The following is a 23214-nucleotide window of genomic DNA, read 5'->3' as shown; positions in this document are numbered from 1 at the left end:
TGACCCTAGGTCTGTTTACGACGCTATCAATTCCCAGCCACATCGATTTTCAACAGCCCTGCAAACGAGATACTGGCGAGTGGTGCAGTATAAAATCTGTCCCATGTGAGTCTGTCACTGTGTATGGATTAACTATGAATTACACCCACTGTGTCATGGCTAGGGTTTGGTTTAAGGCAGCTTCAGCATCGACTGACAGGCTGGCTGCTACAAGCCTGCCTAGCTCTGCCAACTACCAACTGCAAAGCTGATACAGTACATGGGGGAGGAGTAGACACACACACAGTCCCATGGATGCCCCTGACACAACCATAACAAGTGCTTGTGTTGAAATGTCTACAGAAGCCAGTGAGTCAAGTTGCTGCTACAGCTCCCACTAGGCCATGTAAAATGCATGAGAAGAGTGCGTGGATGAGCAAACACACACACACAAATCAACACACCCACTGGTCAGTACTGTGTACACACAGTCAAACACAAACACCCCTGTACACACTATATTATAACATAAACCTACACAATTTACACACACAATTCCACTTGTGTCCCAACACACACTACCACACTAACTGATCTAGTTTCAGAGAGGAGGAGGAATGGGGAGGAGGGGGACTGGAGTAGAGGGCTGCTCTGATGCTAAAGCCCAACAGGATTTTCCAATCAAGAGAACCAGGAAGATTAATAGCGGTCTGCTTGCACGGCTGCACCTCAAATGGCACCATATTCCCTGTATAGTGCACTATTTATGTCCAGGACCCATAGGGCTCTGGTCAAAAGCAGTGCACTATTTAGGGAACAGGGTGCCATTTGGGATGCAAATCGTGTTTCACAGCGAGTACAGAATAAAGCGCAGCGCAAAAAGACAAAACCCACCACAGCACAATCCCAGGGCAGGCTCTGGCATACACGCAAACCCAGAGCCGCTCATGAGCTTTACACCATTAAATATTTAAAATATCAAATGAACAGATACTACACTTTGGCTCTACACATTAGATCAGAGTGTGTTAACGGGGTCAATGTCCCGCTGCAACGAGATGAGGTGTCACGACTAGATCTGTCACGACTAGATCTGTTCGTGTGATTTGGGGTTTGGCGGAGAGGATGGCGTAACTAGGGCAGGATGAGAGGACAGGAGTTGGATTTCATTCACTGATCCACAGTATGGAGGTCAGTAGGAGGAAAGGTTGGACCTAGAGTCCATCTCAATAGTCTAATGTCGCTTTCCTCACCTTCCCCTGTACTGATCGGAACACACACTTGATAGCGCATTGATACTAGGAGTGGATCTCAATAGTGTCTTCTTTTTCTCTCCCACACAGGATATGGGACAGCAATATGGTGGACAGCACTAGAACCTATTGGGAATTTACAGTCACCAGTTTCATAAGTGCAAATGAAGGAAAGGAAGCAAAATGTATAGTATTGAGACGCAGCCCCAGATTTTCTCTCTCTGCCTTGTTCTTGAAGTGGGTGTAATGATGTCATGCTGTGACCAGCCACTGAGCTCTCGGAAAGGTTGTGATTCATTGGCATACATTTATGAACTACCATCTTTTCAGCTCTATCAACTTTATAATATGCTGGATGAAGTAGATTATAGTCACCCTTCCAACAAGGGGGCAGACATTTTGAAAAGAGGCAGTTGATTTTGGTAAAGCGAGAACACAAAAAACATCTGTAGACATGCAAAATTTAACCGCCAAAAAAATCCCCTGCAACTTCCTCCCTACGTCTGTCAAACAAGGGAAATACGTGTGGTGTGCACTCTCATTCAATTTGCAAACAAGCGTGTTAGCGAAGATGCAAGTCAACAGACGAGTTTGACCTGAAGAGAAAACGTACCATTGAAGTGGTTGGTTGTGAAAGCAAGGTGCAAGTGTTGTGCGTTGCGCAAATGAAAAGGATCTAGACATGGCCTAGGCATGACGATGTAGCAAGCCTTGCCTATATCCTTGCATTAGTTCTTCTATAAAAAAATAAAAAAATAAGAATGAAAAATAAAGAACAAGAGAGAATGATCAACACAGGCATAAAAAGACAGACATGGAGAATGACAGAGAACAGAGAAAGATGAAGAGAGAATAAAATAGACAAAGCGTGCACAAGAGAGAGAGAGATGGCGAGTGAAAACGAAAAAGCGACAGAATGAAAGAACGAGAGAGAGGGGTGGGAGGAAACGCCAAAAAGGAAACATTGCATCTAGGCCACTGAGTCATTTCCCCTGTGCTCTTCTGCGCTGCTTTTTCTTTAATATACACTGACAGTATAAATTATGTACATCATGGTTAGGAGTTTACAGGGGAGAGAGGAGAGGGAGAAGGCCCATGGGTTTAGGGCTGGGATTTCAGCTTTTATCCCTGTAAAGTCTGCCTGCAATTAATTTGGGAATTAATGCAAGCTCAGAACTCTACAGCTAGGAGATTCTCTTTTTTTCTCACAGCTGCACTGTTTCGGTTTCATCCCAGTATCATCGTGTCTTTCAATAAAACGGTTAGAATTCAGCCCTGTGGTGCTGTGTGAATTTACGTATTATTTTACCCACAATGATTTCTAGGTAGGCTAACACCCTGTGGTAGTAGTAGTAGTAGTATTGACTGAAGTATGATTGCTAATGTGGCATTGTGCAGTTCCCTGGAAATTATTTACGCTAGGAAATATCATGCTAGGGGTAATTTACTGACGCGTAATACTGAGGACCATTACATTAAAAAATCTATACGCTGTAGAACTGTATTTAACCATCGAGTCTTTAAGCCTAAGGCACTGAAATATTGATGGATCCCTTTAAAATTATTAGCAGTGAGTGACACCGGCCTATACAAAGACACTACAGGCATGGACTGCCTGGTATAGTGAGTCCCACTAGGCACCCTTAACCCCACTACACCCACCCCCCATCTTCACTGCACACACAAACAGGCACATGCACACAATTCTCCTTGTGCGCTCAGCCGTCAAAACATATTTTCACCTCAGTGAGTGTGTGTGTGTGTGTGTGTGTGTGTGTGTGTGTGTGTGTGTGTGTGTGTGTGTGTGTGTGTGTGTGTGTGTGTGTGTGTGTGTGTGTGTGTGTGTGTGTGTGTGTCTGGGTTTCCGTTAGCCAGCAACTGCCGGATTTCGGCAGATACAAAAAAAAAAAAAAGCTGGTAAATGAAACTGTTGCAGAAAAGCCCATGCATGGTGAGTAAAGACAATCAGAAATCAGACATCCCCAAATGGGCACTTTGATACATTTCCGCCAACAGGCCAGGTACTTCTACGCGTGCTCAGGCACACGCGCTCCCTCAACATTATCAAGACAGAGAAACGAGACACATGCTCATTGCTCACATGGAGCAATCCAAACAAAAGACAATTAAATAAAATGTACAAATTTGAAAAAGATTGTTATGAAATGAACCAAAACTTGTTTCTCACAAGTGTAGCAGGTTGTGAACTCTGCAAACAAAGTTTCCACTCTGAGAATGAGAACGGTAAATTAAAAATGAATACAGGCAGTAACAGAAATGTATGTAACCAAATGACGGAGATTAACGGTCAATTTACTATTGGTGACATATGTAATGGGGAACTGATCAAAATAAACAATCAAAGGGCAAACAATTCACACAATGAAACAATGAACAAGCAAGAATTGACGGGAGACAGCTGAGCCATTCTGGAGAGAAACTCGCCTATATCTTCGCCACACCCCTCTTCTTCTTGTCTGAAAATGTTTAATTATACTCAAGACACATTATCTTCACACAGATTTGACATGCTTTTCAGTAACAGCCGCAACGAAATAATCAGCTAGGCTTATTGCTACGCACGCTTGCCAAATAGGCATAGGCCTACGAGCTTGTGATTTGAAACGATCCACAACTATTTTTTTTAAGAAGTTAATGATCCTTGACTCCTCTGTGGCCCAGTCATGCAATCTGGTGAAGTACATAGACAGGAGTAATTATATAATTTTGTCAATTTATTACAATTTACTTCCCTATTGGGCCCACTATGGCATTTCTCATGTTATATTGTTTTTCATATCAACTTTCTTTCGTTGTCCAGAATCAAAAGGCAAAATCCAAGTCATTAGTAGCAACCCATCCTAGTTGTTGCATCTTTAAATAGCCCTCCTCTTTTCTGGTCAGTGTACAGGCAAGCCAGTCAGCTGTGAAGTGCCAGCTCCTGTACACATGAACCTTTCTCTGTTGTCAGCTATCCTAGATATCATCACACTGTGGCCCATATTTATCTGTTAAGACTGTCTCTGGTGCCATCCTTTCTGCCTAGCAGAAAACTGGGAAAATGGGAAAACTGGGAAATCCATTACACAGTGGATTGGCTACTATGCACATTGACAGTCTTGTAGCCAATGACAAGCTTTCCAGGGATATGCCGTTGACCTGGGTGGGACAAAGCAAGGCCTAGTACCTTTTATGCGTAATGCAAACTATTGCTACCTGGCTCAGAGAGACTTGGAAACGTCCCGCGACCACACCGGACATCACTTACTAAAATATCTGCCTATTTCTAGTTTTTAGGTCTATCAATCCCATTTTTTAAAAATATTGTTCACATGTTGTGAAAGCCATCTGATGTGTTTCCAGCTCTAGTCATTAATAATTCACTTATAGCTTGTCAATGAAAGATGACTTTCAAAATAAAAGTAGTGTGTGCTTGATCTTATGTATTCTGAACTATGTAACTCCTATCTTCTGATCATTTCCTCACAATCTCCCAGATGTCGTCTTTCCAAATATACCAAGTTTTTGCATGTCACAATCATGTAATTACACATGAACAGCAGTTACTTTTGGGTATGTCTATTTTGCCATTACATTGAAGAGGTTTTAAAGGGTGAAATTACCAGGTCACAAATAATAATATACCCCACATATTATATGCTGTTATGGTGCTTTAGCTCCACTCTGGCAGTGGTTCATAGAAACCAAATGGGGAGCAATATCTGAAGAAGCTGGAAGAATTAGACACATCAGCACTGCTACTAGCAATTGCGACTGTGTACTGGAACTGTGTATCCTCCTAGTTAGCGTTTCTCTGCCTGGTTAGCCACCACGGCTAACAACCTCCTCAGAGGATCACCAGCACGTTTACCACTGCCCCTCTCCCCCAATCTCCCCCAACCAACCTCCCACCCTCATGAGATCTAGCACATGCTCTGCTTAGGTCAAGCATCCAGGGAGACGACCACACACACACCCCATATCCCCTCTTGTGTTTCACTTCAATAATTCATTGGGTAAATCTTCTTTGTACTGCAAATATTTCATGAAGAAATACAAGGCCATGAATTAGTCATGGAGAGCCACTTCATTCAGAAGAGAGAAATATATCACAGGGAGTAGAACACCACCAAGGCTCAATATACAGAGAGCACTGCACCTAAGGCTCAATATACAGAGAGCACTGCCCCGAAGGCTCAACATACAGAGAGCACTGCCCTGAAGGCTCAATATACAGAGAGCACTGCCCCTAAGGCTCAATATACAGAGAGCACTGCCACTAAAGCTCAATATACAGAGAGCACTGCCCCGAAGGCTCAACATACAGAGGGCACTGCCCTGAAGGCTCAATATACAGAGAGCACTGCCCCTAAGGCTCAATATACAGAGAGCACTGCCACTAAAGCTCAATATACAGAGAGCACTGCCCCGAAGGCTCAAAATACAGAGAGCACTACCCCGAAGGCTCAATATACAGAGAGCAATGCTCCTAAGGCTCAATATACCGAGAGCACGGCTCCTAAGGCTCTCCCATTTCCACTAAGGCACAGTTTAGGCTTTACTCTCCCATTGAATATCACAGGGGTATAATAGATTAGGGATGTGTCTGATATGGCACCCTATTCCCTAAGTATAGCACTATATGCTATGAAAGTGACACAGCATTTTCCAGGAATTGGTCTCTAAATAAGCTTTGTTGTCAAATAAAAAAAGGTCAAATGCACTGCATTTGTAACAGTCAGCAGTAATCTAATGAATTCAGGGATTGTGAAATTATACGTAGGGTAAATATACAGTGCCTTCGGAAAGTATTCAGACCCCTTGACCTTTTCCACATTTTGTTATGTTACAGCCTTATTCTAAAATGTATTAAATATATAAAGATACTCGGCAATCTACACACAATACCCCATAATGACATAGCGAAAACAGGTTTAGACATTTTTGCAAATATATATAAAATAAAAATACCTTATTTACCTAAGTACTCAGACCCTTTACTAGGAGACTTGAAATTGAGCTCAGGTGCATCATTTTTCCATTGATCATCCTTGAGATGTTCCTACAACTTGATTGGAGTCCACCTGTGGTAAATTCAATTGATTGGACATGATTTGTAAAGGCACACACGTCTATATAAAGGTCCCACAGTTGACAGTGCATGTCAGAGCAAAAACCAAGCCAATTCGATGGAATTGTCCATAGAGCTCAGAGACAGGATGTGTAGAGGCACAGATCTGGGGAAGGGTACCAAAACATTTCTGCAGCATTGAAGGTCCTCAAGAACAAAGTGGCCTCCATCTTCTTAGAAATGGAAGAAGCTTGGAACCACCAAGACTCTTCCTTAAACTGGCCGCCCAGCCAAACTGAGCAATCAGGGGAAGAAGGGCCTTGGTCAGGGACATGACCAAGAACCAGATGGTCACTGACAGAGCTCTAGAGTTCCTCTGGGGAGATGGGAGAACATTCCAGAAAGACAACCATCTCTGCAACAATACATCAATCAGGCCTTTATGGTAGAGTGGCCAGACAGAAGCAACTCCTCAGTAGAAATACATTGGAGTTTGCCAAAAGGCACATAAAGATTCTAAGACCATGAGAAACAAGATTCTCTGGTCTGATGAAACCAAGATTTAACACTTTAGCCTGAATGCCAAAAGTTACATCTGGAGGAAAACTGGCACCATCCCTACGGTGAAGCATGGTGGTGGCAGAATCATGTTGTGGGGATGTTTTTCAGCGGCAGGGACTGGGAGACTAGACAGCATCGAGGCAAAGATGAACGGAGGAAAGTACAGAGAGACCCTTAATGAAGCCTGCTCCAGAGCGCTCTGGACCTCAGACTGGGGCGAAAGATCACCTCCCAACAGGACAATGACCCTAAGCACACAGCCAGGACAACGCAGGAGTGGCTTTGGGACAAGTCTCTGAATATCCTTGAGTGGCCCAGCCAGAGCCCGGACTTGAACCTGATCTAACATCTCTGGAGAGACCTGAAAATAGCTGTGCAGCAATGCACCCCATCCAATCTGACAGCGTTTGAGAGGATCTTCAGAGAATAATGGGAGAAACTCCACAAATACAGGTGTGCCAAGCTTGTAGCGTCATACCCAAGAAGACTCGAGGCTGTAATTGCTGCCGAAGGTGCTTCAATAAAGTACTGAGTAAATAGTCTGAATACTTAAAAAAAAAATTTTTTAACTAGGCAAGTCAGTTAAGAACAAATTCTTATTTACAATGATGGCCTAGGAACAACGGGTTAACTGCCTTGTTCAGGAGCAGAACAACAGATTTTTACCTTGTCACCTCGGGCATTCGATCTAGCAACCTTTCAGTTACTGGCCCAAGGCTCTAACCACTAGGTTACCTGCCGCCCCAATGTAAAATTTCAGTTGTTTACTTTTAAAACGTTTGGAAAAATTTCAAAAAATCTGTTTTTCTTTGTCATTATGGGGTATTGTGTGTAGATTATTTAGGGAAAAAAACAATTTTATCAATTTTAAAATAAGGCTGTAACGTAACAAAATGTGGAAAAAGTAAATGAGTCTGAATACTTTCCAAATGCACTGTAAGGCTTCCACAACCATAAGATCCAATAATAATGTAATTATTTTTTCAAAATAGTTTAACCTGCTTTTTTGGTAATAATCACTGATCTTTCTTTCAAGTCTGTCTATCAAAATGTCCTTTTTGTTACAAATTTAACCAGAACCATGCATATGCACATTCATTAATAATGACCAACTTGTAGCAGGCATTATCTCTCAAGCATAAACCCATGTGCTAGAGAGTAGCCAGCTAATCTTTATATTTCAAGTTTAGCCAACTTGGATCTATTTGCTAGCTAACAATGTATAACAGTTAAATTGTCATATGCACACCCTTCTGACTGTCTCCAACTGTTTGAACAGCATGCTAGCTTGTCCACTTTGTTCAGATGTTGAAATCAAGTGGCCTACCTTATTTCTCAGAATGAGTTGCCAATTCGTTATATAAATTGTGTTTTATGTTCGTTCATTTCAAATTTATAAAAACAGACTAGATAGCTAGTTAGTATAAGTCTGTGGCTAAAATGCTGCTAGCGGTACCCGCGCACGACAGAAACGGCACATTTGTTTTGCAAAATCAATGTTCATTGATACTCCCATTTTAGTAGGGTCTGCTTGTCGCACAATTTGAGGAGTTGAGACATAAAAAGGGTATCGTTGGAAAGTTTAAGTTCTCATCTATTACAGTAAAATAAATTCTCAATGTGTTTCGGTGTCCATATGAGAGATTCTGTTGGACCAAACCTCAAATGCAAATAGCGAGTTGAAAACGCTTGTCAGAGAGGAACAAGTGCTTTCATCTTTGTTGTTGTGAGTGGCAGGGGGAGGAGCATGGTGTGTGTGGTGTGTTTAAATGGGAAGGTGCACAGTCACAGCAAAAAGAGTGAAGGAAACAAGACCAAAAAACAACGAGAACAAGCGGACAAACGATCTATAAAAATGAAAAAAATTCAAATAAATCAATTATTGTGATACAGGTATTTGGAATATCACGTTAAAACAAACTAGATAATTTGATCTATCGCCTAGCCCTAACCTAGGACGACGATACTTTCATACCGTATATAGGGAGTAGGGTTCCATGCGTCCGAAATGGTACCCTATTCCCTATATAATGCACTATTCTTGACTGGATAAAAGACCACTAAGTAGTGCACTAAGCTACAGGATAGGGCTCCATTTCAGATGCAGATTAGGTTTTCCTTAATAAAGGGGCATTTATGTCCATTATATTATCTGGCCATCTCAGACAATCACATTTCCTACAGAAGAATTAATGTAGGGTTCAGAGCCCATCAGCTGTGCGGAGCAACACATCTATTCCCCCGTGTGTGAGTTGGTTCTTCTATCCTTGTGGGGACCTAAAATCCCCAAAAGTCCCCACAAGGAAAATTCTCCCTCGTGGGGACATTTCCCACATCCCCATGAGGACAAAGGCTATAGGACAAAGGCCAGTAGCTTAGGGGTTAGGTTCAGGGTTACAATTAGGGTAAGAGTTAGAATTAGGGTAAGGTTAAGGGGTTAGCTTTAGGGATAGTAGTTAGGTTTACGTTTAAGGGTTAGGATTTTTTAAATTTTGAATGGAAATTAATTTTAGGTCCCCACGAGGATAGAAGAACAAAATGTGTGTTTGTCTCTCCGCAAGAGAGGGAGAGTGTTGTGTGTGAGAAAGAGAGAGCGTTGTGTGTGTGTGTGTGAGTGAGAGAGAGAGAGAGGATGGCACAGTTTACAGCGAGTCACAGTTTAATTGGACTATTGTTCAGTTCAACCTCAGGCTCTTCAGACTCACAAAGGCATATAAAACCTAGGCAGTATGGACTACTAAGCAAGAAAAGGATAATAGAATACCCTTTACATATGAACTGTGTTTGTTTACTCTGAGAGCATGAAAACACCATTCACTAGATTCTAGAACAACATTCAAATGCAATGCTTAATAAAAAGCATCCTAATGGCAATTATGGGAGGGCTAATGTTAAAGTCCAACATATCAGTTACTAAGACTGCAAAACAACAGAAGTAGAGCCCAGTGGTTCAAAATAGGGGGTTAAACTCAATTTATTTGTTGGCATTGACATTGTGATGCATTTAAGATAAAGAGAGGGAACTGACACACACACAAACAGGGTTGTTTCCTGCATATTCAGTCCCAGGAATGGCAAGAGAGAGAGAGAGTCAGAGAGGGAGAGAGTCAGAGACTGAAATAAAATCACATTTAGCCTGATTCACTGCTGGCTCGCATTGAGCACGACGCAATCTCCCCAGATTCATCATAGGCCAGGCAAATCTCCACTTGACCCAATGGAGAATATCCAGCCCCAGCATTACATAGGGCTACATCCACCGAGAGACCAGGGCACAGAGAGCGAGCTTGGGAAGGGACCTAGTTTCTGCCCTGGGAAACCAACTCCAACAGATGAAGATGATCAAGCATCTTGACCTACATCATCAGGCCCTGAGTCAGCTTTATGTAGGTATCGCTAAATTAGAAAACTTATCGTTAAAGTAATATAAGTCAGCAGCACACTATAAATGAGGGAAGGCTACATTATTGCCACCATCTGGTCACAGTGCCACTCCAGCTATACCAACCAATAAATAATCAAATATGATTCTCTCAAAAAGGACACTTCATAAGACTAGAATAGGTTAAAAGCTGATGTTGGCCAGCCAGAGAAGCGAGTAGCTCTGTTGTGGAGTGGTGGTGAGGCAAAGCGCTTTAGGCAGACCGAGGGAGAGCCCAAAAATAGACAACCATCCGCCACGACTGACCGACGCAGTGCATTACCTCACTTCCCACTCACATCAGCAAATGTGTCCATCACAATCACCTACTCTAAACCAAGCTGGCATCCCCTCTCTGCAATGCTAGCTAGCTAGAAGCTCGTACTGTAGCTACTCCGCTGTGGGTTCGCTTGGTTTGCTCGGGAATCCAACCGCAGCATGGCACATAAAAGCCATGACACTTACATTTTTCAACAGGCCCTCTATACGGTATATGCGGTCTAAAAATACTGAGCTTCTCCCTTAATCTAATGAGCTAAATTAAACCTAGGCCCAGGGGCAGTGCACAGTAGGCAGAGATGAGACAAGTACAGCCATCAGCAAAGTCTCTTTTTCAAAAGTCAAAAAATCTCATGCTCTCACCCTCGTCTCCTTCCCTTCATCGGGAAAATACTTGATGAGGGAAAACAATATGGTGGAAGACAGCTCATTATTTGTCGGGCTTTCAGATCAGTCAGCTGGTAAATGTCTTTCTGATCAGTACTGATGAAGGAGAGGAAACAAGAAGGAGAGGAAGTGAGGAGGAGTAAGTGAGAAGGACTGGAGAGGATATTTAGACGATTGGGGAAAAAAAGATAATGAAGTAGTAGGCTCATTTGGAATGTAGTACTCGGCGGACACAGAAAGAAGTAGCCTTACAGTACAAGTGGGCAGAGAAGACAAGTACAATCGTCAGCCATGCCTCTTTCTGTGGGTGATGACAGCCATGGCGGCCTATTCAACTGAGCAAGTACAGTATGGCTTCATCGTGTAGGCTCAGTCACAGGCAGCTTTCGTGGCAGAGGGGGGACAGATGCAAACACGCACAGAGCGTTTTTCCCCCCAGCAGAAAATCTGAGGCGGTGTATTTTGTACTGGAAAGGCAGCAATTAAGTTCCTCGCTAGCGTTGCGTCCCTCACCCAGTCATTGTAGGCCGATTTGCCAAGAATGCTTCTCGTGAGTCATGACTGAGCGGGTTGTACACGTCTACGCACTCGAAGAAAACATACGGGGAGAAGAGCAGTATATGTACAGTATGACAAGCCTAGACCTACTGCCTTTTCTGCCGATCTAGTAGAGATGTAAGGATTCACTGATACGTATCAGTCCCGGTTCAAATGTTTAAGATACCAGCATGCATCGGTCAGAAAACCGATTCAAACAGAAATCCCCAGTTCACTAATGTTTTTAACTCGCATTGTTCTATTCCCGAAAATACCTCTTATCTCGTGATTGAATTGATGCGTCCCTCTCCTTCAGTTCAAGTCTATCAAACTTTTATGCACCGAACTGCTTATGACGGTCATAACAACTGCGCACAGTACTGGAGACACAGCTGCTCGTGCTAACGAGAGGTAGGCATATCCCTGTACTAAAGCCTTGCTCAGACTGCAGGCCTTCATGCTCAATTCAGTTTTGTTTTTCAAATCCGTTTTGGACTACTGACTGTCCAAACAGCAAGATACAAGTGACCAAATCGGATTTGAGTGTGTTCAGACAACAGTAATTTGCTGACAAGGCTACGCTAGTTGTCATAGTATGTGTGCAGTGGTGTCGGCTGAATGGTGGTGGTGCTTGTGCTTCCTATCACTCAGAAGTTTTGTAGCAAGTTAAGGTGACAATGCCTGCCATGGACATTTCCAAGTTGCTTTGAATGTTCAAAATCAAAGTGTAAGAACACTTTTAGAGGCTCAAAAGATAAGATGATCCACCTTTCAAACATGTCTTTGTGGCTAGCCGCAACAGTAAACTAGCTAGCTACAGTTGAAGTTGGAAGTTTACATACACTTCGGTTGGAGTCATTAAAACTCATTTTTCAACCAATCCACACATTTCTTGTTCACAATCTATAGTTTTGGCAAGTCGGTTAGAACATCTACTTTGTGCATGACACAAGTAATTTTTCCAACAATTGTTTACAGACAGATTATTTCACTTATAATTCACTGTATCACAATTCCAGTGGGTCAGATTTTACATACACTAAGTTGACTGTGCCTTTAAACAGCTTGGAAAATTCCAGAAAATGATGTCATGGCTTTAGAAGCTTCTGATAGGCTAAGTGACACAATTTGAGTCAATTGAGAGGTGTACCTGTGGATGTATTTCAAGGCCTACCTTCAAACTCAGTGCCTCTGCTTGACATCACGGGAAAATGTTTTTTAAAAATGCGCCAAGACCTCCACAAGTCTGGTTCATCCTTGGGAGCAATTTCCAAATGCCTAAAGGTACCACGTTCATCTGTACAAACAATAGCACGCAAGTAAACACCATGGGACCACGCAGCCGTCATACCGCTCAAGAAGGAGACGAGTTTTGTCTCCTAGAGAATAATGTACTTTGGTGTGAAAAGTGCAACTTAATCCCAGAACAGCTGCAAAGGACCTTGTGAAGATGCTGGAGGTACAAAAGTATCTATATCCACAGTAAAATGAGTCCTATATCGACTTAACCTGAAAGGACGCTCAGCAAGGAAGAAGCCACTGCTCCAAAACCGGCATAAAAAAGCCAGACTACGGTTTGCAACTACACATGGGGAAAAATATCATACTTTTTGGAGAAATGTCCTCTGGTCTGATGAAACAAAAATATAACTGTTTGGCCATAATGACCATCGTTATGTTTGGAGGAAGAAGGCGGAGGCTTGCAAGCCGAAGATCACCATCCCAACCGTGAAGCACGGGGGTGGCAGAATCATGTTGTAGGGGTGCTTTGCTGCAGGAGGGACTGGTGCACTTCACAAAATAGATGGCATGATGAGGATGGACAATTATGTGGATATATTGAAGCAACATCTCAAGACATCAGTCAGGAAGTTAAAGCTTGGTCGCAAATGGGTCTTCCAATTGGACAATGACCCCAAGCATACTTCCAAAGTTGTGGCAAAATGGCTTAAGGACAACAAAGTCAAGGTATTGGAGTGGCCATCACAAAGCTCTGACCTCAAACCTTTTTTTAAATTTGTGGGCAGAACTGAAAAAGCACGTGCGAGCAAGGAGGCCTTCAAACCTGACTCCGTTACACCAGCTCTGTCAGGAGGAATGGACCAAAATGTACCCAACTTATTGTGGGAAGCTTGTGGAAGGCTACCTGAAACATTTGACCCAAGTTAAACAATTTAAAGGCAATGCTACTGAATACTAATTGGGTGCATGTAAACTTCTGACCCACTGGGAATGTTATGAAAGAAATAAAAGCTGAAATAAATCATTCTCTCTACTATTATTCTGACATTTCACATTCTTATAATAAAGTGGTGATCCTAACTGACCTAAAACAGGGAATTTTTACTAGGATTAAAAAGTCAGGAATGATGAAAAACTGAGTTTAAATGTATTAGGCTAAGGCATATGTAAACTTCCGACTTCACCTGTAGGTAGCTGTTTAGTTATCTACCACATGTTCCTGTCAAACTGTCAGAGTACCTAGAAAGCAACAAGATATGTCGAATAATAGTCTAAAAACTATTTGACCTGGCTTCGTAGGTGGTTTGAAATATCCAATGCCATGTGCTTTTTAGCCATTCAGACTGCAGGAAAAATAAACAGATTCTAAAACAGATATGCAAATAAACAGGATGAGTAATTTCAGAACGGCTAATGTGAACACGGTTTAATAGGCTATTCTTACATCTGTATTCAGATGCTTGTAAAATGACTTTTGCAATATCAAATCATAGGCTTTATTAGGTGAGTGACAACCAATATAATTTGCTGGGTCATTGTTACCAAATGCGCTTTAGAAAACGGTGTTTACCAGAGTTGTATAGCCTACCAGAATGGACAAAACTCACATCCAACTGCTGATCGGGGTTTTCAATCGTTCAGATTTTATTTGAATTGTTAAAGTTCTCCATAAGAAATAGTTTTGGTAGTATTGCTTTAAACAGTCAGTGTGTATTTTGTAATTTTTACATGAACATGGTAATTTCCTACAGCAATCATTTTTGCCACATTCATTCACTGGTCAGAGCGGGAGAAGCTCACTGTAAAATTCCAAATGGTCTAAACCTTCACTTTTGAGTTTGGGATCAAATCCAAAGATGCATTATAGGAATTTTCTAAATGCCATGCTAATTTCTAAATATTGACATGGAAGTACCTTAAAACATTGTTTAATCTGCAAAAATGACAAGTGAATCAGTGGGTGATGGTGATTTCAGATAAAAAGTGGGGGGACAAAAACAATAAATTGCCCCCACCCCTAATCTGATAGTGGGGTGTTAGGTGCAGTCTGCCCTATGGCTCAGCTCAGGTGCCCACACACACACACACCATTGATGCATACGCGCACACACACACACACACACACACACACACACACACATACAGTTTAGAGCAGTTCTCAGACAGATCCAGCTTAGAGAGGCCCAGCTCCTGAGCTCCCATCGGCAGCAGATATTCATTTTTTAAATTTATTTTAAATTTAAATTTTATCCCCTTTTCTCCCCAATTTTCGTGGTATCCAATCGCTAGTAATTATTATCTTGTCTCATCGCTACAACTCCCGTACGGGCTCGGGAGAGACGAAGGTCGAAAGCCACGTGTCCTCCGAAGCACAACCCAACCAAGCCGCACTGCTTCTTAACACAGCGCGCCTCCAACCCGGAAGCCAGCCGCACCAATGGGTTGGAGGAAACTGTGCACCTGGCCCCCTTGGTTAGCGCGCACTGCGCCCGGCCCGCCACAGGAGTCGCTGGAGCGCGATGAGACAAGGATATCCCTACCGGCCAAACCCTCCCTAACCCGGACGACGCTAGGCCAATTGTGCGTCGCCCCACGGACCTCCCGGTCGCGGCCGGCTGCGACAGAGCCTGGGCGCGAACCCAGAGACTCTGGTGGCGCAGCTAGCACTGCGACGCAGTGCCCTAGAACACTGCGCCACCCGGGAGGCCTGCAGATATTCATTTAGAATGGAAATTGAATCAGTTCATGCAAAACATTTTAGTGCATCGAATTGTATCAATTTGCTCCCCTAATCAAACTGAATCGTTTCAAACTAAAATGATCGTTCCTGTATCGTATTGGGGCCCATGTATCTAGATGCGTATCGAATCGTTCATGAAGGGGGAGATGCACATTCCCACATGTAGGCTCAGTCACAGGCAGCTTCGTGGCAGAGGGGGGACAGATGCACAGAGCGTTTTTTTCCCCCGGCAGAAAATCTGTTCTATATCTGTAAAGACATGGGGTAGGTAAGGTGCTATAGGGGGTAGGTAAGGTGAATTAAATGTCAAGCCAGCCAGGAGACTGGCTAGAGTCTACATTGGTGTGGAAGAAAATTATGACATTTGCCTGGCGCAAATAGGTCGGCATATGTACATAGCCGTTGGTTAGCCTACATTAGAGTCTCAATGGCTGCTTCTCTGCTGCTCTACTGAATATATCTGCTCCACAGCTCTGTGTTCCTGTCTGTGATGACAGCTGCACCCTGCTGCTCCCGAAGTTCCAACCAAGTATTTCAGATTAAAATGGTCAGTTCAGAAAGACACTGAGAATGGATGGATCCTCTGGAGTGTGGGTTGGGTGGTAGTACAGTCACTGGGACAGCGTTCCCAATCACTAGACACAGACCATACCTTCCTTAGTGACCATAGGGTGAATCTCAAATGTATTTATTTGATTCCGCATGAGTCACATCCTCTCTCCTCACCCTCAAACCTTCTCATCCAATGTCTTTTGAGGAGTCGAGAAGAGGACACAAGGAAATACAATTGAAATTCTCCCCATGAGTGTGTTCAACTAGCCCCTGCATGTGATTTAGGTCTGACTGGGGCAACTGGTGGACCATGATAAGCCATAAGCAGACACATTCACATGTCCCAGTGACTCCTTCCTTCTTTCCACAGTCATCCATCCAAGAGGCAAATGCACACTTTCTACCAGACCAGACGATGAAGAGAGAACTAGGGGAAGGAATGTCTCGGAGCGACAGCTAGGCCTCCAGGCATTGAAACAGACAGTGGAGCAGCACATTAGGAGAGAGGGAGAAGTAGCTAGGCATGAAACCAGAGCAGACAGAGCATCCAATCTTCCACACACACCCCCCCCTTTGATTAGGCTGACAGTATGGATGGCAAGCTTTCTGGTCTGGTGTACAAACAAACAATAGGTTATGCTCTGACGAAGGTCATTAGACATACTGACTAAATGTTTAAAGCGAGACTGAAATTGCATCTCTTGGCTATTACATACTGAAATTGCATCTGTATGCAGAGACACCTTTTTCACTTGCGTATCTCCTCCTGCACGTTTCCTAACAAAATTGTCGGGTGTGTAGCAGATCACCTCGTTATACAAACAAATGTTGCCTTCATGGCACCCGTACAGTGACCTAGAGTAACACCCGTTTTGAACAGGGTGTCTATTGTGAGGCGGTAGTAGGATGCGGTCAATATTGGTAATTAAATATAGTGGTGCTGGCAGAGTACCCGTTACCCAACATCTGTACCCACTCAGCATCCTAAATGGCACCCTGGCTATTCCCTATACAGTGAACCATTTTTAACCAGATCCTATGGGCCCTGGTCAAAAGTAGTGGACTATATAGGGAATAGGGTACCATTTGGGACAACCTGTCTGCTTTCGCACGACCAGACCTCTCGCCTCAAACCCCCAGCGTACGCAGGGTTTGCGGTCTTTTCAAATCATAATTAATAACCCTAGAACCCATATCGGCCTTCGATGGACGTTCTTTAAATTACTATAGCGGCCGCGAAAAGTCTTGTTTTTCTAACATTAATATCTTGGTCAATATTGCAAAATTAACTTGCCAACAACCTGGTGTCTTATTCGCATGGCTGTTGTCATCAACCAGAAAAAAGGTATGCCGTCATTACTTTTTACTATTTTGTCCCACTTCATTACTCAAAATGAAAGCCCCGAAGCGGACTCGACTTTTCACTGTGCAAGATACTGTATTTATGTTGGTTGGTGAAAAGGATTCGGACACGTCCTTGGACTTTAGAAGTGATGATGACGTAGAGGTGAGTGAAATAAGTAAACTGCAGATATACGTTTGGTGTTGTCGATGTTTGATGCTGTGTAACTTGGGGAATAGCACTCAGATTAGCAAATCCTGTCATGATCACCGGGTTGATACAGGTGAGTACATCAGCAGTGGAGCAGTGTTTAGCTGTAGGTCCTGTGTAGTCAGTTAACTAGTTGGTTGTTTCGTCTTGTTTTTACCGAAGTAATTCACATGGAAACGACCCAAATTGCTTGCTATAGCTAGCTAACTAGCTAGGGAACTGTCAGGATAATCTGTCAAGCAAGAAAAGTTGTGTAGCTGTAAATGTGTGCCGCGCTCGAAGCATCAAGCTGTCACTTTCCCTACCTAACGTTAGCCATACAGACGACCAGCTAACTAGACAAAAAAATTGAGATTAGAATAATGTGTTTATCTGATGGTTTGTCATCTTTGCTAATTACAGACATTCATAAAATCTATACATTGCCTTGATTTCCTATTACAGTGCCTTGCAAAAGTATTCATCCCCCTTGGCGTTTTTCCTATTTTGTTGCATTACAACCTGTAATTAAAATAGATTTTTATGTAATGGACAAACACAAAATAGTAAAAATTGGTGAAGTAAAATGAAAGAAATTACTTGTTTCAAATAATTATAAAAAATAAACAGAAAAGTGGTGCGTGCTTATGTATTCACACCCTTTGCTATGAAGCCCCTAAATAAGATTTGGTGCAACCAATTACCTTCAGAAGTCACATAATTAGTTAAATAAGGTCCACCTGTGTGTAATCTAATTGTCACATGATCTGTCACATGATCTCAGTATATATACACACACACCGGTTCTGAAAGGCCCCGCTTCTGAAAGGCCCCAAAGGCTGCAACACCACCAAGCAAGCGGCACCATGAAGACCAATGAGCTCTCCGAACAGTTCAGGGACAAAGTTGTGGAGAAGTACAGAGAGTTGGGTTATAAAAAAAATATCCGAAACATAATTTTTTTTAAAGAATATGGCACCACAACAAACCTGCCAAGAGAGGGCCGCCCACCAAAACTCACGGACCAGGCAAAAAGGGCATTAATCAGAGGCAACAAAGAGACCAAAGATAACCCTGAAGGAGCTGCAAAGCTCCACAGCTGTCCAATCTGTCCATAGGACCACTTTAAGCCGTACACTCCACAGATCTGGCCTTTACGGAAGAGTGGCCAGAAAAAAAAACGTTGCTTATGTAACAGTATAACTTTAAACCGTCCCCTCGCCCCGACTAGGGCGCGAACCAGGGACCTTCTGCACACATCAACAACAGTCACCCTCGAAGCGTCGTTACCCATCGCTCCACAAAAGCCGCGGCCCTTGCAGAGCAAGGGGAAACCCTACTTAAGTCTCAGAGCAAGTGACGTAACTGATTGGAATGCTAGTAGCGCGTACCCGCTAACTAGCTAGCCATTTCACATCCGTTACACTCACCCCCCTTTCAACCTCCTCCTTTTCCGCAGCAACCAGTGATCCGGGTCAACAGCATCAATGTAACAGTATAACTTTAAACCGTCCCCTCGCCCCGACATGGGCGCGAACCAGGGACCTTCTGCACACATCAACAACGGACGCCCACGAAGCATCGTTACCCATCGCTCCACAAAGGCCACGGCCCTTGCAGAGCAAGGGGAAACCCTACTTAAGTCTCAGAGCAAGTGACGTAACTGATTGAAATGCTAGTAGCGCGTACCCGCTAACTAGCTAGCCATTTCACATCCGTTACACTTAAAGAAAAAAATAAGCAAACACGTTTGGTGTTCGCCAAAAGGCATGTGTGAGACTCCCCAAACATATGGAAGAAGGTACTCTGGTCAGATGAGACTAAAATTGAGCTTTTTGTCTATCAAGAGAAATGCTATGTCTGGCGCAAACCCAACACTTCCCATCACCATGAGAACATCATGCAGGGACTGGAAAACTGGTCAGAATTGAAGGAATGATGGATGGCGCTAAATACAGGGAAATTCTTGAGGGAAACCTGTTTCAGTCTTCCAGAGATTTGAGACTGGGACGGAGGTTCACCTTCCAGCAGGACAATGACCCTAAGCATACGGCTAAAGCAACACTCGAGTGGTTTAAGGGGAAACATTTAAATGTCTTGGAATGGCCCAGTCAAAGCCCAGACCTCAATCCAATTGAGAATCTGTGGTATGACTTAAAGATAGCTGTACACCAGTGGAACCCATCAAACTTGAAGGAGCTGGAGCAGTTTTGCCTTGAAGAATGGGCAAAAATCCCAGTGGCTACATGTGCCAAGCTTAGAGACATACCCCAAGAGACTTGCAGCTGTAATTGCTTCAAAAGGTGGCTCTACAAAGTATTGAATAGTATTGAATAGTTATGCACCCTCAAGTTCTGTTTTTTGTCTTATTTCTTGTTTGTTTCACAATAAAAAATATTTTGCATCTTCAAAGTGGTAGGCAGGTTGTTTATCAAATGATACAACCCCCCCAAAAAATATATTTCAATTCCAGGTTGAAAGGCAACAAAATATGAAAAATGCCAAGAGGGCCGAATACTTTCGCAAGCCACTGTATTTGACAGCTTGCTTAGCTGTCGCGTTATGGTAGAAGCCCGCACAGAGGAGCTCCAATGATATTGAGTTGCAGTGATATTTGTTTACATAGCCAGCTAACAAGTTGATGGTTTTGTCATGTTTCTACTGATGCTATTCATTTGGAAACTGTCCCAGCTTGTCACTAATCAGCTAACATTAGCTAACTCTGTAGTTGTCGGTCAGGCAAGAAACCACGTTGAGTGGAGGCGGCAACATTGTGCTTCGCCCTCGACGCTGTCACATGATCGTCTCACTCCCCTCCACAAAGACAACCAGCTAACTAAGTCATCTGACCATGGGTCTTGAAGTGTGTGTGCCATATATAGCCTTTACAGTTATAATCTATGAACATTGTTTTGTGTGCACACAATGAACTGAGAAACAATCTGGCCACTAAGGGCTTAATAAAATCATTTTCATTGATGATTGATTGGTTGAATGAAAGTGCTGTATAGCATCATGATTTAGTTTATTAGGATTACCATTAGCTATTTCAAATGCAGCAGCTATTCTTCCTGGGGTACCACATGGTTGTGTTATGGTGTGTTTAGTAGGAGGTGTGTTGTAACTAACAATTTAAGACACGGTCTCCCAAACTCGGTCCTCGGGACCCCAAGGGGTGCACGTTTTGGTTTTTGCCCTAGCACTATACAGCTGATTCAAATAATCATCAAACTTTGTAGTGTAGTGTTAGGGCAAAAACCAAAACGTGCACCCCTTGGGGTCCCGAGGACAGAGTTTGGGAAACACTGCCCTAAGTGTTGATTATTAGATAGTATGTGTACAGCTGAGAAAAAGAAAGGTAAGGAGAGAGTGTGTGTGAGTGAAAGAGATTATGATCCGGACCACAATTGTATCCTTTTTGTTCCTCCCACTCTCTCCTCCTAGGTCAGTGAAACTGAGGGAAGTGATGTGGAGAGTCAGGGCTCAGCAGCAGAAGGCAGGGAAGAAGAGGAGTTAGAGATGAGGCGCAGGGAGGGGTGGAGAGAGGAAGAGGAGAGAGAGGAGAGTGAAGAGGGAGAGGAGAATAGAGTTGAGAGGGAGAGTGAGAAGAGTGAGAGCAAGAAGCACAGGAAGTGGAGGAGGAAGAGCACATCAGAGGGGAGCCTAAGTTTCCATGAAGAGCTTCTGCCCCAAGTCCCACCATTCACCCTTGTACCACACAGCCTTGGCCTAAAGTGACAGTGGCAGGGGTTTTGGAGTTGTTTTTAAAACAGTGGTAGGAGTCCGTTTTTTCTTCTTCAGATAGTGTTTAACACAAACCTGTCCGCCACCACATCCAATGCCTCCCCATCATGGCTTGGCACGTTTGAAGAGGAGATGAAATGCTTCATAGGCATCAATATTCTCGTGGGCATCCACCGCTTACCCTCTCTCATCGACTACTGATGCAGCCCTCAGGGTTCCATATATAGCTAGCAAAATGCCACACAACCGCTTTGAGCAGCTAAGTAGGTACATGCGGGGATGAAGGAAAAGAGCTCAGCTTAGCCTACAGAGTTGTAACGGAGCTCATAAGAGGCTACCTATTGTCACACCACCGGCTTTACGCAGACAACTATTTTTCCTCCATTCCTCTGGTGAGAGGCTTGCTTGACGCCAACATCTATTATTGAAGCACACTAAGGGCCAATCGAAAGAACTTCCCCAAAGGCCATTATGGAGGTCAAGCTCCAGAGAAGTCAGTGTGTGAAATGGTTTGCAGATAATGTAAGGTCGTGTTACTTGAGAGACAAAAGAGATGTGTATTTTCTGTCCACAAAGAGCTCAGGGAAAGACATCCTCAAACCAATGTCCAAGTTCAGGCAGAACAAACGTCAATCTGTTCCAGAGTTTGTAATGGATTACAACAAGAAAATGGGGACCATATTGACCAACTGAGGAACTATTACAATGTTGGACGCACGGGCAAAAAATTTAGAACATTTGGGGGAGAACATTGTCATCATAAATGCGTATATTGTGTTGGGGAACCTGCAAAGGCCCCTTCCCAGAAACAGCAGGTGCTGGTCCCTGAAGGCATTCTAAATGCAGCTTGTGCATTCACTTTGTGATGGCTACAGTGGAAGGAAGCGGGGAGCCAAGAGTGTGCCACCAGGGGGTGTGGACCGAATTGTTACTCATCATTTGAAAGCAGGGCACTCCCTGGTGAAGTTTGAAGGGAGAGAGAGAGGGTATCCGGAGTGGACGCAGGGAAAAGAGTGCGAGGTGTAGAAACTTATTTTGGGTGCTATACGTGTTCTGCGACCACTTTGCAGGATGGGGCCGTGCTCCCAGAAGTTCCATGACATGTTTTAGGTGAAATGCAAACACTAAAAAGTGAGTGTGAAATATGAATTTATCCTACAAATATTATTAGGGAAATGTACTAAAATGGTCTCTGAACAGATCTAATACTTGGTACATTTGGAGTTTTTCTGAATACTTCTCCATCTAAAACGTATTGCATTCACTGAATTGTTGTCAAAGTAGGCTACTATTTCTACATTTTGTACTAAATCTTGAGACATTTTAGATTTTTTTGGTGCATTTTTACAGAAGTAAGAATCATTGTCAATCAAATAGCCTACTTTGTGTGGGTTTTGAAATACTTTCTGAATATTGTTATCTGGTCACATTTTCGTTTATTATTTTAATATGTAAATAATATTGTACTTGAGTAACTTAGTCAAATGTACTACAATGTACTTAAATACTCGAGGGTTTTTTGTTTGTTGTTGAGTAATAATAGTTTTTTGATAGTGTCTTTACACAAGGGAAGGCAAAATTATGGTATTCTTATTGCCATGATTATGGTGTCATATTATAGAAGAGGTTGTGCTCTTTAAAACAAAGTTAAAAAAACAAAATACAAGTTGTTTTTGAGACATGTCTGCTTGAAATGTGTGAGAACATGAGTTTTATCTTAAATTCTCAGTAATCTACAGCAGCATTCTAGAGGTCTAAAGGGTTAAAAGAAAGGGAAAAATAAAGGAAAAAGAAGGATACTTAGAGTGGAGGAGAATAATTCTCCTAGTCATCCGAGAAAGCATTCTTATAGTTAAACCCGACTGCATCCCAAATGGCACTAGATTCCCTATATAGTACACTACTTTAGACCAGAGC

At 43.0% G+C, this 23214-nt stretch overlaps 1 protein-coding gene across 3 annotated transcripts in view; it reads right to left on the bottom strand.

Annotated features, from left to right (window-relative positions):
* Nucleotides 1-23214, bottom strand: part of taok3a (TAO kinase 3a) — a 99026-nt gene that overhangs the window by 61190 nt on the left and 14622 nt on the right. The gene's annotated exons all lie outside the window — the stretch shown is intronic.

The sequence above is a fragment of the Salvelinus alpinus genome, chromosome 5 (genome assembly GCF_045679555.1).
Source record: "Salvelinus alpinus chromosome 5, SLU_Salpinus.1, whole genome shotgun sequence".
In the NCBI taxonomy this organism is placed as follows: domain Eukaryota; kingdom Metazoa; phylum Chordata; class Actinopteri; order Salmoniformes; family Salmonidae; genus Salvelinus; species Salvelinus alpinus.
This window is presented reverse-complemented; position numbering and strand designations above follow the sequence as displayed.